General features: G+C 47.1%; 2 pseudogenes; one reads left to right on the top strand and one right to left on the bottom strand.

Annotated features, from left to right (window-relative positions):
* Positions 1-4,365: 4,365 nt before the first annotated feature.
* LOC144108449 (synaptobrevin homolog YKT6-like) lies at positions 4,366-5,577 on the bottom strand (annotated as a pseudogene).
* Positions 5,578-6,392: 815 nt separating this feature from the next.
* Positions 6,393-18,860, top strand: LOC144108448 (large ribosomal subunit protein uL24 pseudogene; annotated as a pseudogene).
* The last annotated feature ends 8,237 nt before the right edge of the window (positions 18,861-27,097 follow it).

Genomic DNA, 27,097 nt, shown 5'->3' with positions numbered 1-27,097 from the left:
TGTTACAAAGGCATTCGCCAGCCGCAAGGCGTCTTTGCTTCGCAATCCCCCTTTCTTGTTCGAGACTCTGCGGACCATTCGGCCCACCTGATCTCCCACCTTCTTTAGTTTGTCGAGCGTGGTCGTCGCCAGCCGACGCTGGTGGATGAAAAGGCCTAGGACTCTAATTTCTTTTCTTTCGGGTATCGGTTCCGATCCAAGTTTCAATTCTATCTTGTTTGTGCATTTTTTGTTGGGGCGAATGCGCACGAATTCGGATTTTTGAGGGGAGCAATGAAGGCCACTTCTTTTCGCGTACTCCTTCACCACGGTGGCCGCCTCCTGCAGGCTGGCCTCCATTTCACCGAGAGAGCCCTGCGTGGCCCAAATGGAGATGTCGTCCGCGGACAGCGCGTGCTGCACACCCGGGACTTTCTCCAGGTGGACCGGCAGGTTCTTCATTGCCAAGTTGAATAGCAAGGGGGATAGCACCGCTCCCTGTGGCGTCCCTCTCGTGCCTAATAGAAAGGGGCCGTGTTCCGCGTTCTGGATCCTCACGTAGGCCTGTCTGTCCGTGAGGAAGCGTTTTATGTACTCGAAAGCGTTCCTGCCGCATCCAGTCTCTGATAGGTGTGTGAGGATCGCCTCGTGTGTCACATTATCGAAGGCTCCCTTCAGATCTAGGGCCAGCACTATCTTATCCCCGTTCGGATGTTCGATCGGGTTTAGTACCTCCCTGCTGAGCTGCAGCAGGATGTCCTGAGCCGATTTATTTGGCCTGAAGCCGTACATCGAGTCGGCGAAGAATCGCTTGTTTTCTAGGTACTCAGATAGTCTATCTCTGACCATAGCTTCCGTCAGTTTGCCCACGCACGAGGTGAGAGAAATAGGTCTTAGGTTATCCGTATCTATGGCCTTGCCCGCCGTGGGGATGAAAGTTATCAGCGCCGTCTTCCACTCCGTGGGAATTGGACCTTCGCCCATCCAAACCGAATTAAAGTGTTTTAGGAGGGATTCGTATGCGCGGTCCGGAAGATTGGCTAGGAGTTTTACCGAGATCCCGTCCCTTCCTGGCGCGGTCCCGCGTTTCATCCTCGCTAGAGCGGCCTTGAGTTCGTATATTTTGAAAGGTTCGTCCAGCTCAGCATTTTGGGCTCCACTGTATCTGTAAGCTTCTCCCCTTGGACCTTGGGTCGTGCTCAGGTACTGGTCCCGAAGCTTCAGCGCGAGCTGGGCCGTATTTCCTTGAAATGCATGTACCGCTCTCTGCAGGTGCTTCTGCGTCTCGGTGCGCGTCTGGTTGGGATCTATGAGCGCCCGGAAGAGGCGCCACGTGTTTTTGCTAGACATCTGCCTAGCGGCCGCGTTGCACCTACCTACCCAGTTCGCGTCCGCGAGTTGCGCCGCGTACTCCGCCGCTTTTTTAGTGATTGCCGCGATCCGAGCTCTTAGCTTTCGGTTATGCTTCTGTCTACGCCATCTTTTGACCATGCTGCGTCTGGCTGCCCAGAGGTGGAGGAGGTGGGTGTCCACGTCCGTCACCGCCTCTGAGAGGTTTACCTGCGTCTCCGTCGAACGCAGGTTGATCAGCAGCTGTTTTGTCCAGGCTTGATAACCCTGCTCCTGGATGGAGCTTACCTCGTATTCCTTTCTAAATTTCGTCCAGTCCGGCAGCATAGTGTGCCCCGTAGGCCTGGTAAGGGGTTTCGTACGGATCGTTATGGTGATCAGGCAGTGGTCACTACCGAGAGTTTCCTCCGTATTCGTCCACTCCACTCGCCTCGCGTTTTTCGTGAAGGTTAAGTCGGGACACGTGCCCTCTGCACCGAGTTCCCTATCCGCGTGGGGCACGCCGGGTCAGTGTGTAGGGTTAGACCTAACGCGGACGCCGCCGCCGCTAGCTTCCGTCCTCGTACGTTTTCTCGATGATAGCCCCATGAGGGACTCTGTGCGTTGAAATCTCCCATTACTAGTAGCGGGTCTCGTCCTGCTTCACTGATAGCTCTGCTCAGTAGTGCGGAGAAGGTTACGTTTTTTGCTTTAGGTGGGCAGTACACGTTCAGGATGTGTAGCGGCGAATCCTCTTTTTTCAGTGGCAGAAGAGTCACCATCACGTGCGAAAAGCTGGTTTGTAATTCCAGATCTACTAAATTTGCGGTGAAATTTTTGTGCAGAAAGATGCACGTAAGGGGGTCGAGTTGGAACGTTTTGTAGTTTGTGAGGCTCACGTTCCCGCCAGGTTCCTGTACGGCCACTACTGCCGGAGTATGCTCGTACGTAGACAGGTGCATCCTAAGATCCGCTCTCTTAGTCCTCGATTTCAAGCCTCGACTATTCCACTGCGTTAATGTTATGGGACTCTCTTTAGTTTGTCTCGCCATGTTGTATCTGGAGATTGTTGTTATTCTGGAGGGGATATTGCTCCTGGTGGTCTTCCTCCTCGTCCTCGCTCAGCACCCTACGCATCCTGTAGGCTCGGGGATTCTGGAGTCTCCTCGTGTTAGCGTATTTGCGAACCGTCATCGCTTTCGCTATCTGTTGTGAGACTATGGTGGGATGGATTCCTGGACCCTTCTCATCATAGCTTCTAGTTTATTTTCAAGACTAGGTTCTGTGTCGCTTTCCATCGCCTCCTCTTGCTGAGGTGGCTGGGGTTTAGCTAGCGCACTTTCTAGTTTGCTCGTTAGCACCGCGATCTGCGCTTTTAGGGCTGCTATCTGGTTTCGTAGCTCGGTTTCTACTGGGTTGGATGTGGGTGGAGAGGAAGGTTTGGGAGGAGGAAGAGGAGAGGCGGTCCCACTCACCTGCCGCTTCCCGTTCTGGACTATGCTGGCCCAGGTCCTCTTTTGCTTGGGTTGATCAGAAGTCGACTCCCTGCTAGGTGGAGGGGGCGGGGGATTCCCGCTTCCTCCCTTCTTGTTTTTTTTCTTCTGTTTCCTCCTCTTTTTCTCCTGATTGCTGGGTTGTTGCTGCGCGTTCGTGCGAAATTTCGCCGTGCAGTCTCTGGAGTTCGTGGCGTGGTCGCCGCCACACACCGCACATTTTGGTTTGCACACGTGAGGGGACCACACCCCCTGCACAAACGGGGCTAGCGTTCCGCAGAGTCCGCAGTTTTCCTGTATCGGTGTCGGGCAGGTATCTGGCCTATGTCCCACCGTGCCGCACAAATTACACGCTGGTATGGTGCGGCGGTACGTTGCTGCCGGTATGACTTGCGCGGTGTACAATACAGTTCTGGGCTTGTACTTGCCTTCGAAGGTGATTCTGGCTTTGTTCGAAGTTCCGAACTTTCGGATCTCCAGGATGGTGCTTTCTCCGTGAAAGTTTTTCACCTTCCCTCGCAGGGACTCGGTGGTTTCCAGATTGGCCACTGTGATGACTCCGTGAAACACGTTGTCTTCGCTCTGTTTTACGTGCCCGTGCAAACGGAGGTCTGCTCCTTCTTGGATTTTTATCGCAAAGTCCCCGACCAGTTTGTCTGCCGCGTGGATGCTCGACGTGCCCACGATGATCAGGTTTTAGTCCGGGGATATTGTGAAGTGAAAGTTGTCCGCTTCGGCCTCCCCGACTCGTTGTCGGAGGGCTAGGCCGAGCTCACCGTGTTGTAAGTTCTTCAAGCTTGTCGCCGTCAATGGTTTGATGATTAGCACCACATCGTCTGGTCTAAATCTGCAGAGAAACTTGGGTTTCCATGCAGCTTTGACTTGCCTTGGGCCTCCGGCTGCGCGCTCATCGGATGCCTTGTCGGGTTGCGCATGGTGGCCTCCGTGGGCTGACGTGGCCTTCCCTTGCGCGCAGGCTTGGAGTTTCTGGGCTCTTTTTTCAAAAGCCCGGATCACATTAGCGTTGCAGGCTTGGTCCCGACTGGTCTGCGGCACAGATGACCATGCCATGCCTTCCGGGTCGTAGCCGCGTTGCTGGTTTGCGCTTGCCATGTTGGCCTGGAGCGGCCTCCCCGCCGCCGAACGTCGGCGTTCAGCCTTGAAGCTGCGTCGCGGCGCTATGGTGGATGGGAGGAAAAACGTTAAAAAAGGTCAACAAATCGGCCCACCGGGTTGGGAGTGGTCTCCATGCGTGCCGGCTGACTTGCTGGTCCTGTCAAGTCCAAATTGTCGGGATCCAACGCGCTGGTCAGCCGCCACGGTCGAAAATCGCCGGAGCCGATGTCCCATGCGTTCGCTCGCTACGCGCGCTGGTAGCGCCCCCCCAAGTGCACGTTAATAATTCCCACATGGTCGAAATTAATTCGGAGCCCTCCACTACGCGTACCTTTCTTCCTTAGTTCTTTCACACCCTCATTTATTCCTCCTTTTACGGCGCGGTTCAGGTGTCCAGCGTTATATGAGACAGATACTGCGCTAGTTCTTTTCCGCAAGAAACGAAATTTTATATCACAAGGCCGTCCAATTTATCGCCGCGCTCCAGAACAGCTTCCATGGTATTGGGCTGCATAAATAAATTGTGACGTGCTCACTGTCACTCTACAATAACATGGTGCAGGCGCGTACGTACGAAGATTATTTTAGTTTCATTGAAGTCGGCTTGGACTGTGTTCATTTCATCTGCTTCTTAGGGCTCCATCAAAAAATAAGAAGGAGGGGGGCGCAAAAAAACAGGTATCTGAGGCACAGTGCTTGCAAGCATAACGAAAAGATGGAGTTCTAAATCTGTAGCACGCCTTACCTGGTACTTAGCCAGATATGCCTCCCGTCCTTGATACTGGCATGCAGTAAAGCAGAAGCGCAACACATTAGACAGGGGAACGAAAACTTGTCAAATGGCTTTACCTCTCAACTAGTGAAGACCATGCATGCGAAGGAACTTTGGAGTCAAAGTCCTCCAGCACTTAGAATCGGAACACACAAACCGAAAGCGTGATTTGCGCTGGGCCACTAGAAAAACTGGCAATTACCTTGTTTTTCAAAGTCTGCGCGACACGGCCTGGGTACTTATCGTCTGAGACGACAACACCGGCTAACCAGTCGCTGCGAACGTAGACGTGGCACATGCATTCTGCACAAGAGACGGATTACCGATTAAACCATCATATAGCCATGGACTGCCAGGCCTACCGTTTTCCCGCACCGAAGTCCGAGTCGCTGCCGAGCTTCACGACACCAAGATCTGACTAGAAAAATTGAAGAATTCCGCAACACTGCAACAGATGAAGGTAAATTGTTAGCTCTAGCCAGCGAATGGAAATGTAAAACATTACTTCAGACCCGAAACACCGAGAAACATCTGCGCCCAATTCTGACGCATTGGGTTTTATCAGCCCGGCGCATACGCAACTCGATCACTGGAAGTAACTAAACAAGGACACTTCATGCGCGCTTTTTAATACGACGCTTTTTGTTCGATGCTTGCGGAGGACGGCTATGTCGAATAACTTAACCTTTCTGGCTTATCTCTTGAGTTCTTTTCTTTGGAAAAAGAAGAACCACCAATTGGAGCTTGCGGGAAGAAAACTCGGGAAGCTTCCACTTCACATTTTACTGCTGTTACTGAGATCTGCCATTAATAACGTTTCTTACCTAGTTAGAAAGAAGGCTAAGCAATAGGCGACCTAGCCTGGTTGTTCAAGAACACAACATACATTGTACACGCAAGGCTTTTCACCGATTGCCGCAGCAGCCTACTCACAGCAAGGAAGTTCCGAGATCGATCGACGTGGTACGCCACAAAGCCGAAGTGGACTTATGCGCCAGAACCCATATTCATCGCTAATAAAGGCATAAACCAAAATCATGTTTCTTTGGAAATAATATTATTAATGTTTTGCTGCTTTTAAAACTTCATTTAAACAACAATATTGGAATGAACAGCTTTTTTTATGCGACAATCATATTATGTTCTCACCCCTTCGAACGAGAGAACGTTATTGCCTATCTTTCCGGTTGATGAAAGGCATAAGTGAGCACTGCTGCGCTGTCACTCCTTAAAATCTTTATGAATCCTTAAAATGTCTTGAGAGTTTTCTGGTTTTTAACTTTGTCTGCGTGTTTTAAAGTGCTTTCTTGACATCTGCTCGGTGATTTATTCAAGTTACTGCTCAAAATCAATTTTCGTTGCTTATTAGAGGCCGGCCCTGTTTGGCGGTGTGTACCATCGCCAGGTTCTGATGTTCTTGTCTGATCTCTCAGCGTTTTTTTTTCTAACAGTGCCTTTTGGGTGTGCAGTACAATTTTATAAACTGCGCTGTGCATAGGTTTGTTGCATGTTTTCTGCTCGTTATCATTTTCGGTAATAAGTCGTTGCTTGTCACTATAAGGTCACCATGGCCTCCGGCACGAAATTCCCCTGAGTTGTAGAATATTTGAAGGTTTTTTTACGAAAGGGTATTGCATTTTTTACTAATTTTTACAGGTCCTAAAATATCACTTGTCTAAGCTTCATCATTTGGTGTCCTCTTCTGGGAGAAGGAACAGGGAAAGGCACTTCAGTGCTCCATCGCACATTTCACGGAAGATCATGAGCTCACCGTTGTCGAAGGAGCTTCAGCAGAAGTATAATGTCCGCAGCATGCTCATCAGAAAAGACGACGAAGTTCAGGTAACTTAGCGTGCCTGACTGGTTTCTGTTACCACGTGCAATCGAATTGACGTGCGTGACTGCGCCTGTGAGAGCATTAACCTTGGCACGAGAGTACCCTTGTTGGGAACAGGTGTATTTCGTGGGCTGTTTGAGGCCACCTTATTTGCATGATTGTATATTTTGCTATATAAGGGTGTAGCTGGATTATTAGGGCTCAGACCTTTTGAACACGAAATGTGCAGTAGTGTCCTGAACAGAGGGGTAGTCTTGCATGCCAGTTCTATGGGATCCGTTGTTCGTTGTGCATAGTCTGGCTCCATTCTCTGACATTAATCCCCCTTCGCTTTATTGTTTAGGGCCAGTAAATATTTCTGAGGGTACCGTCTTGACTGACCTTTGGCTGAAGCCTATACTCATTCATTGCATCGGCAAGTCTATGAGAGAGTGGACGTATCGTAGAAGTGATGTGGACTAAGTAGTCTGTTTGCAGACTGGCCGCAGACAATTGGCGGCTTGGTTCATCAGTCGGTGTTGACCTAAGTTATGGTACAGGTATTGCTGAAGTCGGCTAGTTCAGGGTGGTGGTGCACGTGGTATTTGTCTGCTTTAACCGCAATCAAGATCTAAGTTTGGTCAAATGTCCAGCTTGACTTCATGCTGCGAAAGTTTTGACCTCCTATTTTATGTTTGAGTTTATACACGGTTTAACAAAGCAATATAATTGGTATTATTCTATCAAGTTCATAGATGCTTTTGTGCAGGTTGAATGAATGGTTTCGCTTGTAAGGAATGCTTTGAATAAATGAAGGAGAGAAAAGCTGATGTGTCTAGATGAGGCATGTGCGGTTGATCTCTTTTGCTATCAGTTGTGCTCTAATCAGTATGTTAGCAAGCACCATAGTTGCAGTTGCCTAGTAATATGGTACATGCCGTTGTGGTCTTGGCTGGAATGGAAATTTGCTGACCACAAGATTAGTGGGCACTGTCTGCATAGTGTGCGAAGTGCAGTACTCAAGGCATTGACATCGTCTACATTTGGTTGTGTGGCTGCTTTGATGCCCTGCCTAAAGGACATCTTTCAGAATAATTGCATGCCCTCTACAATACAGAGCATACGAAGAGGATTGGAGGAGATTCCTCTTTATCTGTATTAGAAAGAATTTGTTCAAAGGACGCTGTAGAGTAGTATAGAAACCTTTCCAGAGAATTCAAAATTTCTACTAGGTCAGAGTTATCCACATCCAGACTTATACATTTATCCTCGAGCAGGTGTACAAATGGGACAAGAACATTATTCCAAGGGAATGCATCGTTGCACCCTTTCCACAGCACCTTTACACTTGATAAAGCTGGTGGTGAATAATGGGCCTCAAGTTCACCAGATTAAAAGGAACCCCCTCCCCTTTTCTAAAAAGTACAATTGAGGGTGACTGACTCATGTTCCCTCATGTTTACACCTTCTGTTGGCTGAGCTGAAAAAACTGAGCAAGAGTTCTTGGTTGCAAAAATTTTCCTGTAAGTCAGCTTTCCTGCCATTAAGAACGCTTGGCGCATGCTCAGGTACCAGAAAAAGGCCCATTGCATTCATGCTGCGTTGAACTGCATTTTTTGTGCATTCTTTATGCGACTATGCCCAGCTAAAGACATGCTTCACGCTGAGAGATAGGCATGGTATTGCGCTGATGGTGCTTCAAAAATTTTATTGAATGACATTTCGGTAAAAAATGCTTTTGAAGCATATGAAGTAGCGTTTGAAAAACTGAGCACTTTTTTATCTTGCTTTAGTGAAATTGTAAGTTTTGTAGCTTCCTGCAGCTGTATGCTGTGGTGAAGAGCATCAAGCGAGAAGAGCGATAAAAAGAAAGTGTGGCTATTAATAAAAGTCACATGAGCTGCCTAATGATACCTGGCTACAGTTCCCCTTGCCTGAAAGGCTAGCTGCTTGTAGAGGGGTTGCAGCATGAGATGATTCCATCAAGGGCAATGCAACGAGCTATGGAAAGCGAATTGACAGCGGTAATGTTAAGAAATAGAGACCAGTTTAAAATAATGGTAATCAGGTAATGATATTTTTGCGGAAATAAAGGACATGGATAGAACAAGTAATGTGGAGAACAGATAGCCAGTGGTTCGTTATGTTAGCGGAGTGTATTCCAAGAACTGGCAAGAGATGGCAGAGACATGGGAAGATGAGGTCAGTAAATATGCGGGTATTGGGCAGTGAAGGCGGTGTAGGATGACTTATTTGAGACCATTTGGAGGTGTTATATTGTCTGGCAGCTCTGGTGAAGAATCTGTCTGTAATCCATGCAGAACCTCTTGTAATCCTATAAATGCAACATTGGGGAACCTGAGGTTGGGACCAGGAAATTATGGCTTTTATGAGCAAATTTGTCTTTAAGAACATTGATTCATGTTACTCCAGTGCTTTTGTTATGTCATTGGCCTGCCAATTTTAACAACAGTGCTCTACTTGCATGTGAATAGTGTACAGGTGAATCCGGTTATATTAAGTTTTAGTCTGCATTTAAAGGTCAAAACATTTGCCTGAAAATGGCATGCAAAAATATAGCTTTTAGTTCGTGTTTTTTGGACTCTCATTTCGTGTAACATCATATAAAATGTCATGCCATGGCCCTACAAGTGGCACTTTTAAGGTTTGCTCTCGCGTTCACTTTCCTTGCGAAGATGCTGCAAACGCTTCTAGATGGGAAGTGGTGTGGGTAGCCATCTGTCTGCTGTACCTGTTTTCAGCACGATAACACTCTTATACTCTGAATCAAGTATTTGATGCACTGCTCTTCATGGGGTGAAGCGAACCTAGCTCACAAAATGCTTGCGGGCGCTCTCGCCTGGCATGCTTTGGTGCCAAAGTCGCTGCAGCAACAAACTTCACTTAAGGGGGCTTACTGATCTTTGGTACCGAAAGATGGCCCAGAAATGGGTTTTTAGGAACTTCATTTTTTTTAAATTACAGATATTAATCTCTCAAGTTTAACAACTTTTTTTTCTTCTGAAATCAGTATTTTGACCATTTTACCAGATTTGTATCATATTGTTGGTTGAATTATGCGCGAACAGGCAGTACTAGGCATTCAAATTTTGGGGCCCTGGCTACTTTGTAAAATTAATATCTCCGCATCTAAGACAGATAGTAATTTTTGCCAAGGAAAGCTGAAGGTGCAATATTTGCAATGTTCGAAGCAGAATTTTGGAATCTTGCCTCAGTTCTTTTATTTTGCAAAGAATTGATGCATGATAGGCACACCGTGAATATTGCTTCTCTTGTGGAACACATCTCGCCCGTCTCTGTGTTTTTCTGGACTTCTTACTGCACCTGTGGGGTCTACCGCCCCCTCCATCGCGGTGATGGATGTACAACAGCCCGAGGATCCTCCCGGTTGCCGTTCACCCGCGGACATCAGTTCGCGGAAGCGAGGAAATACGTCGAATGGTAGCGAGGACACAGAGCTGTACTGCGCATCGGGTGACGAGTCCTCGGAAGACAGCTTTCGACTTGTCCAGTACCGCAAGGCCAAACGAAGAATTATCATCTCATCTTCGGCGTCCAGCTCGGACACTGTGAAAACAGCTCCTCAGCGATGGCCTCACTCCATCCTGTTTGTGCCACAGAACGCTACCGACAACCTGCACGTCCTCAACAGGCAAGCACTCTCCGTGTATCTAGAAAACACCGTGCCAAATGAGATCAAGGATGTTAGGATAAACACTAGGCGAAACATCCTGGCAATCGATGTGATGAACCCGAGCGCACTGACCATACTACAACATGTAACGCAGCTGGGAAACATCAAGGTCCGATCCATCGTGCCAACGAATGGTGCCACAATAACAGGAGTCATCTATGACATTGACAATAAAATATCTAACGCACACCTACCAATTCTCATAAAACCAGCAAGCGAACACAACGTGATTGTGCATGTTGGTCGCCTCGGCAACTCACGTTGTGTGAGGATAACCTTCAAAGGCGACTGCCTTCCACCCAACGTGAAGGTCGGCCACTTTCGCCACCAGGTTCAACCATTTATTCCAAGACCTATGCAATGCTTCAATTGTCAGAAGATTGGACATGTGAAGGGTGTTTGCAGAAATTCCGCCGTGTGCCCTCGATGTGCCGAACCCCTCTCAGAAGACAACTGCAGCGCAACCACGCTGAAGTGTCCTGACTGTCAAGGTGATCACTGCGCGTCTTCCAAAGACTGTCCCCAGATCATGAAAGAGATCACCATTCTTAAACAAATGGTGAGAGACAACTCTACCCACAAAGAGGCCGCTGTGAAAGTACGGCGAGGACGACGTCACCGATGAAGGTCTTCACGGCGGAAAACATCAAGCTTTCAGGAAAAGTCACCTCGTCAAGCATCATCATCAGCGGACGTTTCCAGCACTCCGAACACCGATGTTGGAAGGGAGAAAACTGCCAGATCTCTTTCCACAAAGAATGGCCGCCACTTCCGCGTACACGACCACCAGAAGAGCCGCAGAAGAAGCCGCCCCCAGTACAGCAAGGTGCTGTATCCGAGGAGTCGCGGAATACAGATGAGCAAGTGATAGCACTTATTAGGCCTTTAATGAATGCCATTCGCGTGCTGCTAAGCAACATGCACACACCGTCTGCCAGAAGTGCGCTTCAAGTACTGGAAGCTCTGAGTCCGGTGCTTGCAACGCTTGAGTAGATCATGGCTCCACAGCCTTGGTATTTTAGGGAAGAGGTCCGACAAGCAGCCATTTTTCAGTGGAATGCCCGCGGACTCAAAGCGCGCCTTTCGGATTTCCGTAGCTTCGTGTACGCCAATATGTTTCCCATTATCGTCATTTGCGAGCCGAACTTATCGAACAAAATCAGGCTTCCTGGATATGAATCATTTATGTCGTCAGCTGTTTATGAAAACAGTAAGGTTTTAGTGTTTATTCGCCGTGAGCTAACCTACACTCATCAGCCTGTACCACCTAATGACAGTAATCAATATATATGCCTAAACGTAAGGAAAAAGAATCTGGCCTTTACTTTTGTAGGCGCCTACCTATCTCCGTCAAGTCGATTTGATTACAAAAGACTACGAGACATCCTTTCCTCAACTTCCAATCCCTGGGTCATCATTGGAGATTTCAACGCCCATCATACACTCTGGGGAAGTCGCATCATCAACGCAAGAGGCAGAGCTCTGGTATCTTTCGCCTCCAGTAATGAACTTTGGCTGCTGAATGATGGAAGCCCTACGTTCTTAGGCGGCTCCACGTACAGCAGCTGTCTTGACTTGGTTTTCGTCTCACGAAGCCTAGTCAGACGTGCAGGGTGGTTTGCGGACATAGAGACGCACGGAAGCGACCATATCCCCACGTACATCAAGATCAGAGGGTTGACCGCTTCCAAAACACAGGTTACGATCCAAAGAGTGGGCTGGCCTAAATTTCAGTCTATTATGGAAGAACACTGCGACGCCAATTCATCTTTCGACTTGGAAGAGGCAATCAAGAGCGTGGTGCAAGACACTATGTGTACTCTAACATGCTCTTCGAAACATAATGGTTTTGATGTGGAACTAGAACGACTACGAGCAATCCGATGACCTGCTGAACGAAGGTACCGACGTACGAAAACAATGGCGCACGCAAAAGAATTAGGCGCACGCAAAAGAAGATACAGCGCCGGTTAGACAAGCTCGAATCGCAACGTTGGGCTGCATTCTGTGAGTCGCTAGATCCACGCAAGCCTTTATCGCTACTATGGAGAACGGTGCGCGGGCTGCGGACACTTCCAGTACAGCGATTTTCATTCAAGGCGCTTGTCCTCTCTCAAAAGAGATCGGAGATTGACGTGGCAGAGGATTTCTGCGCCAGATTATCCGGCAAACTCACAGCTACCAACATTCCATCGCCTTCGATCAGATACCCGCCACCACGTGATTTCCGGTTGGATCTACCATTCTCGATCCACGAACTTAAGGCAGCATTAGCTTTGTGTAGCCGCACATCAGCGCCAGGACCTGACGGAATTTCCTACCGAGCTCTGTGTCACCTGGGGGAGCGAGCGAGAGGAATTCTTGAGGTGTACAATGAAGCTTGGAGAAATGGCACGCTACCAACAACCTGGAAGACAAGTCGCCTTGTTCCACTGCTGAAGCCTGGCAAGTCACCGTTGGAGCTCTCATCATATCGCCCGATCGCTTTGGCGAGCTGTGTGGACAAAGTAATGGAGAGGATGGTCCTAGGACGCCTGGAGTGGTACTTGTAGTACCACAACACCTACCCAGATGTCATGGCGGGCTTCCGACGCGGTCGATCATCGATCGATAACGTCGTCTACCTGGTGACCTACATTCAACATGAGAAATGCCGTAAGCGTCTCTGCGCATCCTTATTCCTCGACGTTAAAGGGGCGTATGACAACGTTACGCAAGAAGCCATGCTCTCTGCTCTCGCAGAGGTAGGAGTGGGTGTTCGGATGTTTCAATGAATACGGAGCTATCTATCCATGCGATCCTTCTTTGTAAGCACCTAGGAAGGCCATACTTCACTATAGCTACCGCGGCGTCCCCCAGGGCGGTGTACTTAGCCCCGTGTTATTTAATCTAACACTAATTGCTCTCCTTGAGCACGTGCCAACCACAGCCAGGCTATCAATGTACGCGGATGACATCTGGATATGGACATCTGCAGTAACACGCCTACAGTTGCGAGCGAGAATTCAGAGAGCCGCCACACAAACTATTCTCTACCTCAGTAATCGAGGCCTGGAAATTTGCTCCGAGAAATGCGCACTAGTGCCATTTACGCGCAAACCCATGGCAAACTACAGTGTAATGATAAATGGCCAAATAATACGACGGGTCCGATCGTACAAGTTTCTAGGTGTCATAATCGACAGGGACTTGTCATGGAGCCCACACATATATTACGTGAAAAAACGGTTGACAGGCATCTGCCACCTGTTCAAGTTTTTCGCTGGCAAGACCTGGGGAACGTCGCCTAGTGCCATGTTACAACTGTACAGGGTGCTTTTTCTAGGATTTCTGCGATACAACTTGCCAGCAATAAACAACACAGGCAAAACGAATCTACGCACAATACAAAATCTTCAGGGTCAAGTGCTCCGGATTTGTCTAGGCCTGCCTCAGAGTGCTTCAATAGTGGCTACGATAGCAATCACTAGAAACCACCTTGTCAAGACCCACATTGAAATTGAAGTACTCAGGACCCATATAAGGCATCTAGCCAGGAATCCTCGTCACCATTTAGCCTCTCTACCAGCGGACAGGCCACACACATCTTTGAGCCAAACGATAACTGCATATGATGAATCATTGCCAGCTTGTTTCACTCCGGCTGCGAGACCTTCGATCCCTCCATGGTGCCTCGCTCAGCCAAAAATCAACCTCGCAATACCTGGTATCTCTAAAAAAGCTGATCTGTCATCACCAGCCCTTAGACATCTGACGCTACTACATTTGTACGAGAACTACCGTGACTCAACGCATATTTACAGTGATGGATCTGTCCTTCCAAGCAGCTCCGCAGCGGCAATCGTCATTCCAGCGAAAGCTACAACAATCAAATTTAAGACGACCCACGCGACAACATCGACGGCAGCAGAGCTCGCAGCGCTCTTAACTGCCCTTCATCACATTGGTGATGAACCGCCACACAAATGGACAATATACTGCGATTCGAAGGCGGCACTGCAGTCTCTACTGTCACCTCTACGACGCGGACCGCACGAACAACTAATCTTCCATATTACAGAGACGTTACACGATATAAGTGATGCCGGCCATGAAATAACGTTCCAGTGGCTTCCAAGTCACTGCGGGATTATCGGCAATGAACGGGCGGATCACGCTGCCCGCTCAGCCCAAACTGAGGAGCGCCACGTCCCAATTCCTCTTTCTAGAACTGACGCGGCACGGAAGCTCCGCCTACTTGCTCGGCAGTGCACCGAGTCGCAATGGAATGAGCCACATTTAAGAAATACGCGACTGTACTCACTTGATCCAACATTAAGTCTTCGAGCGCCATCACAGCTTCGCCGTAGAGATGCCACGCTTTTATATCGACTTTGGTTGGGTGTTGCCTTTACTAAAGCCTATGCCTTCCGCATAGGGATGACCGACACCCCAACCTGTGACCACTGCGGCCATGAAGAATCAATTGGCCATATATTGCGCTCCTGCCCGCAGTACAGTCCACAGAGGGCATGCCTTAACCACGAACTTGACCAACTGGACGACCAACCGCTATCCGAAAAAAGAATTCTACAACATCGAAAGGACCTACCGTCGCAGAAGAAGGCCATGCAAGCGCTTTTGCGCTTCTTACAATCTACCGGCCTGTGTGAAAGACTTTAACCGGAACGCCTTGTGTGTGTGTGTCTCCGTGTGTGCACGTTCCTTTTTTTGCGTTTTCCTCTCTGTCATCTTTCTAACCCCTATCCCCCATCCTCAGTGTAAGGTAGCAAACCGGAGACTCACTGGTTAACCTCCCTGCGTTTCCTTTTTCATTCTCTCTCTCTTGATATTTCAAGTGCTGTAAATCAACCAATAAGAACAAAATGAAAAAACTGCTTTTATAATAGCACTTATGCAGCCATGCGCACAATAAATAAAATAAATGATGAATAAATGATGACGCAAGCTGCGTCTAGATGGGAAGTGGTTTTGGGTAGCCCTCTGTCTTGTGTACCTGTTTTCAGCACGAAAGCACTCTTATACTCTGAATCAAGTATCTGATGCACTGCTCTTCATGGGGTGAAGCGAATCTAGCTCACAAAAGGCACCTGCAAAAATGTAACAGCATTCACAACATGCACAGGACACTATGCGACACAATTGCTATGTTCAAGAATATTAGTAAAGCTGTTTAAAAGAATGGATGATTCCATATTGCTGATGTTGCTGGATGGCAATGTGTACTTCTTATTTATTGCCATTACCAGCGGTGACTAATATTTGTGTGCGACTTTAAATTGGTTGGACTTTATGCGATGATCCAAGTGAGTTGAGATCCGTGACTAATAAAAAATGATTATCTTGCGAGCTATTGTATAGAAAAAGCAAATTCGGATTTGAAATTCTCATAAAAACTGAACAAGGTTGGTGCATTTTCGTTAGCGTTGGGCAAAAAAATGATAAGAGGTCTATGACCAGGGACCTCTTCAAATTTTAAATTGATTGTTGTGTTTGTATTGGGATTAAGCCTTATGATAGGCAGTGGCTAGTTCCCAAGACAGTCCGCTGCGGTTTTGATATGCAGCAGGCTATACTTTGTTTCATACCATAGCAGGCTGCATTTGGAGGCAGTGCATCTGCGAAACCATGTTACTCCGTCACACCTCATTCGTTCTTTTCGAAACTTGTGTGAGTGTTGGTGCGAAAGCAAAGAATGGTATAAAACGAAGTGGCAGCATTGAAAATCACGGTCGAAGATATGAAGTGCTCAGTTTTCGAGCCCTCTAACTATATTCTTCATTTAGTGTGAACTAGTTTTTAAGAGTGCATTGGACAAGAGTGATTTGCCGTTTCTGCCGCGTATCATACTGTCTTATGTATTTCTGGAAATCTAGATGAGTTGCAGGACTAAAATGTGGCAATTAGTAAAACGTCCAGGAGGTTGCCAATCATGCTACTTGAAATTTGTCGCAACGAAATATGCCTGTGTTCACTTTGGCTGAATCGCAAACTACTTTTGGCGGCCGACTTCACTTGCGTGAAAAGGTGCGCTAGCTCTGGCAGCGTTGCCTGTTGTGTATGCAATGGAGTATAGGTATTCCACCATCCAGTAATTGGGCTGCACGTCGCGGCATGTAGTGCACTGCAAGCATGGGGGCACTGTATTCATGATTTCAGCTTGCATATAATGTACTGGCATGTTTTATGTATCCACAAATCTCGCTATTTAATCCGCGTTGAGTATAAAATCTCTGGCCGGGAGGGTATTGAATTTGGTCACTCACTTAGTGATGTCTTGTTGCACGGTTTGAATGACTCGGAAGAGTGGGTGCCCCATGGTTACTGGAGGGCATCGGAGCGGATCATGCCTGAATTCACAAATATGACTCTATTTTACACGCCACATCCACTCCGTTGGGGGGCGAAAATGGCCACTCCTCCACTCGTGGAGGCGTGTCAGTTGAGATTAAAAAATGCCACTCAACGTTTCCTGTGATGCCCTCTTTGTCAAACATCTCCATTGGGACCTCCTCGAGTAAGTGTGAATGGAGTCTGGGGATGAGATTAAGGTGATAGGTTGGCCTGACAACTGCATGCCCCGAATGTAACACACGCATTTGTCACGTCAAGTCTACTGAACATCCTTCACACCCGAACATTGCATTCAAAGCCTAGTGACACGTTTTGCGGGCTGCATAAATGAAGCAGCAGTGAAAAAAGACGAAAAATGCTTTCGTGCCAAAAGTATTTTAAATATTTTCTTCGAATCAAAAAGCCGTTACTCGCACATGGCTAAAAGCAGAGGATGATGAGAGACAGAATCTGCATTCTTTCTCCTCCGGTTGGCTTTGCGAAAGGAGGGGGTGGTTTACCCGAGGTGGTTGAAATTATTCGGGGTCCTTCGGATACGATCTGTCTCATAGCGCACAGTGGTTTCCTACATCAAAATTGTTGCAAAAATTTCTCAACTAATTATTCTATTTGGTTACATTATTCCTGTGTTTTTCTTATAGCTTGGTGTATTGGAATATTGGGCTCACTTTCATATTGCTTCTACGATACGGTCCACTGTTAAAGCAAGATGTTAAAACTAGTTCCACTGTTAAAGGCAACATGTGACCACAAAGCACTTTCGCGAAAATCAGCGGCATAGGGTGCAGTACGCATGACCAGCCCTCTTTTCACGCATGCGCCTGGTCCCACGCATTCTCGGCGGCACCGTTTTGTGAAGCACGCAGGCCACGTGATTGCATGTTTCCGTTAACAATTGATGGTGTTTTATGGTTTTGATGGGGTTTAACGTCCCAAAGTGACTTAGGCTATGAGGGACGCCGTAATGAAGGGCACTGGAAATTTCAACCACCTGGGGTTCTTTAACGTGCACTGACATCGCACAGTACACGGGCCACTAGAATTTCGCCTCCATCGAAATTCGACTGCTGCGGCCCAGATTCAACCCGCGCCTTTCCTGCCAGCAGCCGAGCGCCGTAACCACACAGCCACCGCTGCGGCTAACAGTTGATGGCACTGTACGTGTACAGCCATTGGCAACCTTACTTATAGGAAGTATTCACAGACATCACAGCAGCCGCCATTTTGTTGTTTGTGAAGTGCTGCGAAAGGCCTCGAGTGTCTGAGATTATCCCTTCTTGCTTCTGCCGGCACTATCCAAGCTGTAACCTGGACAACAAAATGACGCCAGTTACGTCACAAGAATACCTCCTATATTCCGTCTCATACATCACGTGCAACGCTAGTAAAGGTAGTGGTCTTGTTTGTGTTGCCTACATCTACGATCAAAAAGTACTGTGTTTCTTGTGGTGGGCGTAAAATATTACTTTGCCTGCAGGACTATTAATGACAATTTGTCATGAGCTTGATTAATTTCGATGATCTTGCTGATGATACACTGCCACTTTTTGTTCTTTGTACCAATTGGTCCCAAAATAAGCACAGTGTAACGCACCTTCCTTTATTTTTTTTATGTGGGCTACTTCCTTGCTTTTCACAGTGTTTCACCGGAGGTATGAAACAGAGTATAATGTTTCGTTGGTGTTTTGAGTAGAAAGCGAAATGTAGTTCAAGTAAAATACTCAGTGCATGCGCTTGAGTGCATCTACTTTAGACATAAAACAGAAATGGACACGAGCACTGCGGTCCTGACAGCAGCTGCCCTGAAGTTTGGCTTTTTGCTCTGCCTTTTCCAAGAGAGGTGTAGACCAGTAGGCTTGTGTCTTATAGCTGTGCTACGTTTCAGAAGGGCATGAAATGTGTAAATTGCAGCAGTTTTAGCTGATAGAAGGGGAATGCATGTTGTTGGTGCTTTATAATTGAGCACATGAGCATTGCAATAATTTCGAATGGCATCCCATGCAGGTGGTGTGTGGCCATAATAACAGCCAGCAGGAGGGCAAGGTCGTGCAGGTGTACCCTAAGAAGTATGTCATCTACATTGAGCGGATCCAGCGTGAGAAGGCCAACGGTGCATCGGTCTACGTGGGCATCCATCCCTGCAAAGTGGTGATCGTCAAGCTCAAGATGGACAAGGATCGCAATACAATCCTCGAGCGACGTGCACGTAGCCGCCAGGTCAGGGAAAAGGGCAAGGGAAAGCACATCGAGGAGAGTGTCGCCATGGAGACGAAAAGTGTTAATTGACCTGACTTTAAAAAATGGCTTGGCCAGTCGTCAGTGGTCTTATGTCAAGGCTTGCTTAAAACTAAATGGCCTTTAGAGCAGTCTTGCGATGTTTGCAAAAGTCTGATTCAAGGCACCTTAAGTACTGTATATACTCGTGTAACGACCGCATCCCCCGAATTGGCAGCTGTTAAAATAAAAATTAAAGCTAGATCAATGGGATTATTGCGGCGGCAGAGTATGCGCAAGTATCATACGTTCCCCTGGATGGAGCTGCCGTTGACGGGTTCAGCCTGTGCGAACAGGTGGTGTGATTCAGTCCATCAATCAGCGCATGAGTAGCCATATCGCTCTACACTCACACCCTCTGTTCTCCATTTTGCCAACTGTTGCCTCTCTGTCTTCCCACCCAGGGTTGTTTTGCACAACTTTTCCACCTTCCAACTGATTTTTCGGTAAGACGAGCAGATTGCTTGCAACATCAACGTTATAATGCTAACGCATAAAAAAATCAGCCAGAATTGAGTTAATTGTGTTATCTTTTTCCCGTGCAGCTTGTTTCTCTGGGCGCTAACAGATGACGGCGAAACGCAAAAGGCGTTCATATTCTGTTAAATGTTTGCGCACGTCGTGTGGCGCAGGTTAATCTAGGGCATCAAACACGGCAAGGGCATCAAACACGGCAAGAATTATACCATATAGTTAACCGGACGCGGAACATTCCGGTTAACGCAATGGTCGTGCATTCGCAGATGTTGCCTGCCTTATCCGATCAACGGTAACTATGCGTTATAATTAGGGCTCTTCATTTTCGGGTTTTACCTTTTGCTGAATTGGGGCCGGGGGCGAGTAAAAATCTTTCAATATTTTTTAGTTCAAATTTCGGTACAAATCACTTGTTCAGCAAAAATGTTCCAGAATTTTGCAGCAAAAGACAATTTTGCATCAAGCGCTCGTTCTTCTCCCGGACTCAAAATGCCCTATTTCTGATTCAATATTTCACAAACGTTGAAATGGCTGGTTATCCAGAGACTTTGCTAAATAAATTTTTTTTCATCTTTTGGAATTATTTCGATGCATCGACTGTCGATTTCTTACGCAGCGCTTTGTGCACATGCGAGACCTGCCTGCCCTGTACACTGCAAAAACTGTCAAACATCAAAAAGGTTATTTTAAACAGGCAAGAGCCCTGGAGCAGGATGTCGTTACCGTGGATAGCACTTGATACATGATGCCAAAAAAATGCGTGGTCAGTACTAGTGTTTTGTCTTTTCTCTTTTAAAAGTTACTTTTGGGATATATCCTCAAATTAAGCTACGCCAGGAATAAAATGTGTGTAATATCTCCGGTTGAACAAACACTTCGCTGAAATAATTGCGCAGGATATAAAATAATTTTCATGTGGTGTCTCCAGCTATCTCAAGGAAAACAGGTTCTTCATGTACTTTTATACAGGGTGTTCAACCTAAGGCTTTACGCATGTGTTAAGAATAGGCTGTTTAATTAGAAGAGCACTTTTTCAGCATAGTGTTGATAGCGCTGTAGTACATCAAAAAATACGCAAGACATGCTACCTATAAGGCTGAGTAATTAATATTGAATGGTTAATTACAACATCTTAATGGTAGGGCACTAAATTATTTGGGCTTCACGCGTCTGTATAATTAAGGATTCTAATTAAGGATTCTAATATCTTTAATATTAGTTAACCAGCCTGCTAGCACGTCTTAGCTGCATTCTGATGTATTGCACTGCTGACAATGCTACGCTGGAAAAAGCGCTCTTTATTAAAAAGCCCATTTTTAAAAATAGTGTTGTCTTGGGTGAAACACCCTGTATATACAGCCAAGCCTGCTTAGTGCGGCTGTACATATAATGAACGCTCGTTTATTAAGAACGGGTGCGGTGCTACCGTCAAAATATGCGTTAGGCAACTAATATCAACAAGGGACATCGTCTCGGATACAACGAACTAGTTTGGTCGTACCACTCGGTAACAGCGAACAAGGAGGCACCGTACTTCCTCCCGAGGTCGAAGAGGTCCCGCTTCCAGCAAGCGCGGAAATCGAAGAGCGCCTCTCAACCCTTGCAACACCGCTCCGGAAAGAACATGCCGACCCAAAAGTGCAATAAAAGTCCGGCATTGAAGCAGCATGTAACCGCCGGCCAAGCTCGTGCCGATGGACTACGAAGCCAACCATTGCCTGCGTGTTCGCCGGCTGGGCAAATCATCCCTAGTGGAAGAGGCGCGATGGGCGCGATGCAGAGGCATGGTCGAAAGAGAAGCTGCAGCCAGTGGTTGTGGATCAACTAACAGCAGTGATGTGAAAAGTTTGAATGCCTTGCTGGCCAGGCTGGTCACGTGGTATGCGTAGCCTGTCCAGTCGGCTGCATCTTTTGCGCTGCTGCCACGATCACTACTGTACTTTCGTCGCTGCATGAGCCTAGGTACGATCGATAGAGCTCGAATATGCACGTGACCAAACGCGCCCTGATTTGTGGCAAGACTTCGTTGATGCATATATCTGATCAGCTGTCCCCTCGGATATCGATGACTCTGTTCCTGTGAACCGCAAACTTGTAGAGCCGCGTGCTCTGACGAAGCCGTTGAAAGCCAAGTACGAGCACATCCCTACCACCAGGAGTTTAATTTTTGTCTTCGGTTGGCAACCAGCTTCCGTGTAAGCTTCAACCACGATTAGTTATATATCGTCCCTAAAGCTGATAGCCGCAAGAGTGTCGGTGAGGAGAAATTAGCACCCTGGAGAGCCTGGAAAAAGCAGCGGTAGGCTCTGTTTTGCAGAAGTACACGCAAATGACGCAGTTTTGTACGAAATGAACGTCACTTTTGGCGGAATCAGTATTTTTGGCCGTTATACAGAGAGTCGGGTTACCACGAACATAGGATTTAACGAACGGATTCCCCGTTACCGTCAAGTTCGTTGTAAGTGGGCTCGAACCCGTATATTAACAAGCAACTCATTCTCTTGCCCTTGTGTGTCTCTAGCAAATATATTTTCGGGGAGAAACCGGGCTTAGCCCGATTTTTAAGAAATATGATCGGGATCTAAGAATGGGGTAAAATCGGGTTTAACCCAAAATCAAAATGCTGTATACATATTTAGACGTGTCTAGCATACCGGAGACGTATCTGCGGCTGCGCAGGAGGCGTCCTTTCTTGTGTGCTAGATGCTTGCACCAGTAAGGACAGAAATTTGTGGGAACGCTTCCCTGCTTCACAATAACCAGGATGGAGTGCACCCACACTCGCGGCGTGCTTCCCTGCAACAATGCGCCGCCCTTGCCAATGTGCTCCGCTGGCATGGTGTGGCTAGGGCATAGCGTGCTTCGTAGCAAATCTGCTTTGAATCCAGTCACTCTTTAGTATAAATGGTTTAACCTTGTTGACAGTTTTCCATCACACAACCATACATTGAAATAAAGGCACGGTTTATTTGCGCAGTGCGAACCGAGTGGAAACACATTCCAGGCGTGGGCCAGCTCGCACCGATGACTCCACCTTATTTTTTGTTATGAATAAGTTTAAATGTCATGAAATCTACCAATACAGGCATCTGCCAGCCTGACGTGCTCGTGTTTAATGCATTATCTCTCAAGAAGTATTCGCCGTGGTCGCGCTAATTTGTCACTAAAAATCTTGTAGACGTATAAACGGAGTACGCGTAATCAAGGCTCTGCTGTGGGGAAAAATTGACGGGAAAATGCTGGTCCCGTTTAAGGGCTGCTCCCTGCAAAAATTAAAAGAAAAGTTTGGCCCTTACACGAGTGCATGCAGTAAATTTTGTTAGGTTCTCAAGATATGACCGTGCGCTTGGCCGAATTTTATTTGCGGTTTGAATGCACAGCGAGTCATATATCGAAACCTTCTTTAGATATGTTCTTCGTAATACTGACCAGAATTTTATACAATGTAGTTATGAGGATTCAGCTGCACTCACACTTGTATCGTTGCAAAAAAGGATTCCAGTGAGTGAACTGCCTTGGAAGAGTAGTTTGGTTGCGTTTAGCATGTTTATTTACTTGTGCAAATTTTGAAAAAAAAAGAGCTTCTTATTGTATCTCTCGGTGAGATGAATGCAGGGTTCCTGTTTTAGAGCGAAAGGTCTGCCTCACAACCAAAGCTGCAAAAGCCGGTCCATCGCTGAAGCCTTGCTCTTCGCCTTGAATAAATAAAATAATGCCGCGACAGGGATTCGAACCCTTGACGGCCAGTGCACAAGAGTACTGTGATATCGCCGTAGCAGAGCTTGCCTCGTGTTAAACTGTTAAACTGTAAACCACTCCTGTGCAGTGCATTGCACATCGCCGTCAGCGTCAACTTTACTCTGCGGAGCGAACAGATCAGGTCCGCGTAAGCTAGATCAGAGCTAAACCACAGTCTAATATCATCGCCAGACGTGTCGACGACCGAGCAAAGCAAACCCATTAGCAAGTCGGGCTAACCACATGCTTTCGCATGTCTACTTAGTTTAACTGCGTTGAAACCCTACCATGTTTTTTGCATGAAGAGAACGTAATCTTGCGTTGACTGCAGATGTGTTAGCAGTGCTTGCAGTCACGTTTCGTTTCCAAGGCCTGGTAATGCTTTTTAAAGTTCTAGAATTTTTTGCATTATTATTGCAAATTGATGTGGCTAAGCACTAACAATAAGGGTGTAAATTAGAGATTACCGCCATGCTAAGTGCGGTATGGCTGCAAGTGGTCAAAGAACAAATCTTGATAGGACGCTCGAGCTTCGAACGTCAATCCCGGCTGAAGCGACGTACTGTTATGACTTGGTGATTCGAGCCGTCCCAGTACATGTGTTCAGCGGTGCTCCCTGCCCTTGAGTTGTAGAAAAACAGTCGAGCCAAGTTAATCGGACTCGGATATTTCGCGTCATCGCCTATGTCGAACACATAGATTATCCTCTTGAATATTCTGTGTAAAAGTATAGGAAAGTCGCGCAGTATATCGCAGTGTACAGGGTGTTTCACCTGAGATTTTGCACAATTTTTAAAAATAGGCTTTTAGAGATTGAAGAGCCCTTTTTTCGCCATAACACTGTCAGCGGTGTAGTACACGGGAATACAGATAAGATGTGCTAACTAGCTTGCTGGTTAACTAATATTGAATAGGAACTATTACCGTTAGGCTCATTAATTGTTGAGAGGGGTGTTGCCCACCGTAAGTAATGCCGATATCAGTTTTTAGAATTTCTAAAACGCGGTTACTCTCGGCGCTGTCGCCAAACAAATTTTGGCCAAAATACATGCGCTTTCGAGAAGCTTGAAGGCAAAGCAACCTCTCCAGTGCACGTAACTCGTCGAAGTGGCCAAAAATCGTTGTGCACAGCGCCAGCGGTAACGGCATTTTCGAAATTTTAAAACTGATAGGGGCATTGCTTACTGTGGGCTACACGAAATCAGTATTTAGGGCGCCCAAGAAAAATAGTTTAAAAGTTAACTATGCAATATTTGTTACACAGCCTTCTAGTTAGCACATCTTAGCTGTATTCTTATGCATACTAAATCGCTGACATTGCTATGCCGGAAAAAGCGCCCTTCGAACTGAAAAAAACCCTATTTTTAAAAATTTGTGAAATTTTACGTGAAACACATTGTATAGCGTAGCAGCGGGCGGCGAAAGTTAGGCGGGCGGATGAGATTAAGGAGTTTGCGAGGATTCGGAGGCCGCAGTTGGCGAAGGACAGGGTTAATTGGAGGGACATGGGAGATGCCTTTGCCCTGCAGTGGGCGTAGTCAGGCTGATGACAATGACGACAAAGATGATATCGAACTGTAATTTCCTTCCGATCGTTCGGGATATCGAGCGCCGTGCCGCGCCCCTGCAATGTGGCTCTGGACACCTGCTGGCACCTCTAGCGCTGTGAAACTCCGCACCTAAGTGAATGTGGGGAGTTCTTGAGTGTGGCCTTTGCTACAGCAGGCACTATCGTACGGTGAAGGCAACACAACTAAAGCCTAGCGCTGGCACTCGCCTGGCGTGCTTCGCTGCCGAAGGTGTTGCGGGAACCACCCGTACCTTAATTTTAATGAGCAATTATTCTATTTTTATTGTTCTGTAGCAGGACATCCTATGATAGGCAGGGGCTAGTTGCAAAGCAGCGTCCGCTGGCTGTTCGAGGCGAACCAGGTTAGGCCTAGCAACGCTTAGCGAGCAGTCCGCTGCCAGCACACTGCAAGAGGTATCTAGCGTTAATGCAATCAATTCTTGCTTCTCTGTCACAGACAAGCTTACTTACTGCAAATTTAACTCGAAAGATTTAAGGCTTCTATTCTGCAGAAAATCTAGTGTAATCGTCGGCGTTGTCAGCGAAAAATCCCCGAGAAGCGACCTATATAGGTGGGCTACCAAGGTGACGTGACCTTCTGGCGTCATCATAACCTGCCCACCGGATTGTGAGCACATTTACTACTATGGCAGGTCGTGGTTGAATTACTTATTGGTGGCGAGATGTTGCCCAGGAGGAGCAACCTGGGTCTCATAAGGCCCTCCGGTGGCAGAACCTGCCATCGCAGGGCATGCAGTGACGCATCGCTTAACCGCTGTACCACTGCGCCAGCATATGTGCTATGATGACTCCCAAGGATCTATGGATGTAAAGTAGAGAATGATCGATTCCACATACATGGGCATTACCCCATGAGCGCTATTGCGTCATACCCTTAAGGCGGAGCTTAAGTGTGCCCTCCAGTTTACAGTGCGCAGATTGCGCCAACGTTTGTCGGTTCAAAGCGTCCCTCCGTGATTTTGAGGTTGCCCGGGAATAGCAACCTCGGTATCACAACCCCCACCGGTGGCAGCACCTGCCATCACAGGGCAGTGGCGCATTCCTTAAACACCGACCACTGTGCCAGGAGTGTTATGAGGATTCCAGGGATCTATGAATGTAGAGAATATTTCTGCCATAACCCGCCCACTAAGATTTATGGCTGCTGTAAACGCCTCCCACCCTTTATAAAGACCCGGTACACAAGAAGTATTTAGATGAAAAAAAGGGATGTGGTGAAAGTGATATCCAATTCCGCAAAAATGGTCAATAACTCATTAATGCTGCCGCGTGATACTCTTAAGGTTGAGCTTTAAGCCCCATTTCAGAGACGCAGCAACATGAAATTCACTCACTCCATGTGACCATAGCTTGTGCTTCTGTTGACGACCTGTCAAAGCTTTTTGCGATTACCGTTGAACAACCATTTCCGAGGAGCACATTCTATAAAATGGTAAACGCTCAGATACCAAAATCTCTGCAGAGGGATTATATCTTGTTTTTTGGCCATTACTTTCAGCTTATGCTGAACTGCTTAGATACAATGCAAATTGATTATTGTAGAAACCGTGAAGAGACGCTGAGGACGCATTGACGTTGGCCTGAATTAATCGATTGGACGTACACCACGTTCTAAACAGTAAGGAGCCACTCTGAACGAAAACGAAGCTTTTGTGGGGTAGAAAAAACAAAAAAAAAACGGAATATACGCGTCAACATGAGCGGTCAATTCAACACGTCAACGGCGTGCGTCTACACCAATTTTTGTGGGTGCATCCCAGAGGTTAGACTACATCAAGACGGTGGAAACCCGTCCGAGAAGATACGGCGTCATTTACTTTCTCCAGAAACCAAATTTAACCTGATAGCGTTAAGGAGCTCGTGTCGCAGAAAAGCCGTTTTCGTCGGCGTCAGCGGCGTTGGTTGTTGGCGAAAAAAAAGGGTCTGCACTGTCTCGAAGACGTTGAAGTAATAAGCGTTAGCTTTATTGGCCATGCATCAAACGAGTCTTTCCGCATCCAGTGGGGCCAGTGAAGAAAACCCTGAGCTGTTCGGAAAAGTAACAACTTTTTCACTTAGGAGTGCGATCGACGCCTAGAGCCACCTATAGGAGAAATTACGATGCACGTCTACCCATTGTAGAGTTACATCCCCTCAGGATGCGTCTGGAATGGAGTTTACTTCGTTTGAGGGGTCAAGTTGGGCCTAGAATTCGGCTTGCGATTCGATATGGTAACACTTCAATCAGTAATTGTATGCATACATTTTTTACCTATTATCTATTTGTGGTTGTATTTATATATCAACACCCATAGGGTTTTTTTGACAACCAAATTAGGTACGCATCTCTCCCCGGATGGGTGCCCCTTGTCGGAGTATATATAGCTGAACGAATATGTAAATTGTAGTTGGCGCTACATGTTTCACTGCAAGATATGCTGTTTTCTAGTTGCTATCACATATG

The sequence above is a fragment of the Amblyomma americanum genome, chromosome 10 (assembly GCF_052857255.1).
Source record: "Amblyomma americanum isolate KBUSLIRL-KWMA chromosome 10, ASM5285725v1, whole genome shotgun sequence".
Classification (NCBI taxonomy): Eukaryota; Metazoa; Arthropoda; class Arachnida; order Ixodida; family Ixodidae; genus Amblyomma; species Amblyomma americanum.
Note: the sequence above shows the minus strand (reverse complement) of the source record. Positions and strands in the feature narration are given on the sequence as shown.